This window comes from Megalopta genalis, unplaced genomic scaffold, assembly GCF_051020955.1.
Source record: "Megalopta genalis isolate 19385.01 unplaced genomic scaffold, iyMegGena1_principal scaffold0068, whole genome shotgun sequence".
Taxonomy (NCBI): Eukaryota; Metazoa; Arthropoda; class Insecta; order Hymenoptera; family Halictidae; genus Megalopta; species Megalopta genalis.
The window spans coordinates 552501-555000 of record NW_027476137.1 but is presented as its reverse complement, the minus strand read 5'-3'; the positions used below and the strand labels follow the sequence as shown (position 1 = coordinate 555000).

Sequence of the window (2500 nt, the reverse complement as noted above, 5' to 3'; positions counted from 1 at the left end):
AAAGTCGTAACAAGGTTTCCGTAGGTGAACCTGCGGAAGGATCATTACAATGTTCCAATATATCTCAAAGAGAGAGGAGAGGAGGAGAGAAAATGAATTCGATTAGTTTGTGGATAAGAATTCATATAAAAAAAAAAGATATTGTTGAGCCCGCCAGATCATTCGTGCGTGATTTACACGGCCAGACGTGTGTACTACACGTATTAGGCCTTTGATCTGCGTTGCGTAGGCCACAACAAATCTTTCAAAGAGAGAGAGATATATGTGTTGTTGGGGTTTGTGATTATGAAGGTGCCCCAACGCACAAAAATATATAAAAATGTACAAAGTTGGGATGTGGTGTGGTGGAGAAGAGTTGGGCCCGACCAGATCATTCGTGCGTGATTTACACGGCAGACGTGTGTACTACACGTATTAGGCCTTTGATCTGCGTTGCGTAGGCCATCTTCCTTCCAAGACACACACGTGTTGGGGTTTGTGTGATTTTATGATAGTGCCTCAACACGGAAAAATAAGCGTACGAGAAGAGTTGGGCCCGACCAGATCATTCGTGCGTGATTTATACACGGCCAGATGCGTATTATATTACACGTATTAGGCCTTTGATCTGCGTTGCGTAGGCCATCTTCTCGATAGAGAGAAAGCCAATGTATTCTTTTTTCTTTCTTTACACACACACACACAGTTGTAGTAGGACAGGGAGGGATGCGAGCGTGCTAATCACGCTTCCTCAAGTCTTCGCTGTGGTGTAAAAAAAAAAGAAAAAAAGGAATCGTTGGGAAAGTCCAAAGGACGAAAATATCGGGCAGTCTGAAGATAACTTAATGCTCGTTTACATTGGTATCAAGAGAGACCGGCTTGTGTAGCTCGTTTCAATGCTGTGTCGTTGTCATTGACACCCTACTCTGTTGCGCGCTAGTGGCAGCATGAGCGTGGGACGTATATATATATGACACCCAGCTAGAGCCGGCCGTGAGTCCGTCCGGTGTAAATAACGACGAAAGGAGAGAGAAACTTTTCGAATCCAGTATCGGGTTGATAATTGTCCAGTTTGAATATCCATATCCCCGTCGTTTTTGGAGGTGATATACTCTCTGTGTTTCTTCGATAGAAGGCTTTTCAATGTTCTATTCGCTCCGACCGTCGAACTTGCAAGAAAACAGTGGTTTTGGATTTGCTCGTACATATATATATGGTTTCGACGGAAATATCTCGTTCTTTAAGGGACAATTATGTCGTTGTACGACGACTCCCGAATCTCCTTCGCGCGCTGGTTGGAGCTCTTCGGGTATCGGCTTGTTCCGAAATATAACACAAAAATGTGGTGGATAGCAAATACACATTATATATATGAGAGAATAAAAGGGAAAAATTACCCTGAACGGTGGATCACTTGGCTCGTGGGTCGATGAAGAACGCAGCTAATTGCGCGTCAACGTGTGAACTGCAGGACACATGAACATCGACATTTCGAACGCACATTGCGGTCCACGGATACAATTCCTGGACCACGCCTGGCTGAGGGTCGTTTACGTACTTATAAACTGCTTGCGTTGATGGCACTTGTTGCCTATATACGTACGAGCGAATGATGGGCGCTTCGTCGGCGTTTGTCGCGGTCCTATGAATATTGAGAAATTTTACGTACGTCTAACAGTCTTCGAGAGAGATGGAAATCGTGTTCGAACTAGCGTGAGTGTGGAAGGCGGTGTCGTGTGTCGTATATGTTTTATATACGTCCGCCCGTCTGAAACACCGCTTCGAAGCGGTGACAAAATCTTTTTCGGGACGATTCGTATCCGTAGAACTATCGAGATTTCACTGGTACATTTTCAACGCGCTCCCGACGTCGCCTGAAATGAAACGAGATGGGTTTAACCCACGAAAGCGTACTACACGAGTCTGTCCTATGTGAAGACTGTGTACAGAGATCGAACGAACGCATGAAAGAAATTGAACGAAAGAACACATAACCCGCAAAAATATAGAGTAGAATTGTGACCGTTGCTTCGAATTTGAATTTATATGTATATATATATCATAGCCCCAGGGAGTGGAACCTATGAGTGTGGAAGGATGTCTCTTACCGTTATGTTGCCAGAGGAAAAAAAGTCTCTCTCTTCGTACGACACATTTGTGTACGAATTGTATCGATGGCTATATAGATCCGATGTTGCACATATTCTGAGTAAAGAACACCCCACCCGGGTTACCGTCCTAAAACTCTTCTATTGGTGTGGCTATGATGTGTGTGTCAACGCAATCGCGAGTCTGGTTCTACGGGAAAACCGTTTGTCGGTCGCCCCATATATCTTTTTGTTCTCTTCAAATGATCGAATAGCGAAACCGCACGAGATCAATCGGTCGTCTAGTCCCCGAAAGTACTTTTCGGACGGACGTTAAAGTTATACCGATTGTAATCGTCTTGCGAGTGTTTCGAAGATCTATATTTGGAGAGGATATCGAATTTTATAAAATATATATTGGTGAGGCGCGATAA

The 2500-nt window shown here is 44.2% G+C and overlaps 2 non-coding genes across 2 annotated transcripts in view; both read left to right on the top strand.

Moving 5' to 3' along the window:
- Window positions 1-47, top strand: part of LOC143261778 (small subunit ribosomal RNA) — a 1921-nt gene extending 1874 nt beyond the window's left edge. Inside the window, exon 1 of the ribosomal RNA XR_013035820.1 lies at window positions 1-47. This exon is cut by the window's left edge and continues 1874 nt beyond it. This is a non-coding gene — a ribosomal RNA (small subunit ribosomal RNA).
- Window positions 48-1373: 1326 nt separating this feature from the next.
- LOC143261761 (5.8S ribosomal RNA) lies at window positions 1374-1528 on the top strand. The gene has a single exon (XR_013035803.1). It is a non-coding gene; the product is annotated as a 5.8S ribosomal RNA (ribosomal RNA).
- Window positions 1529-2500: the final 972 nt, after the last annotated feature.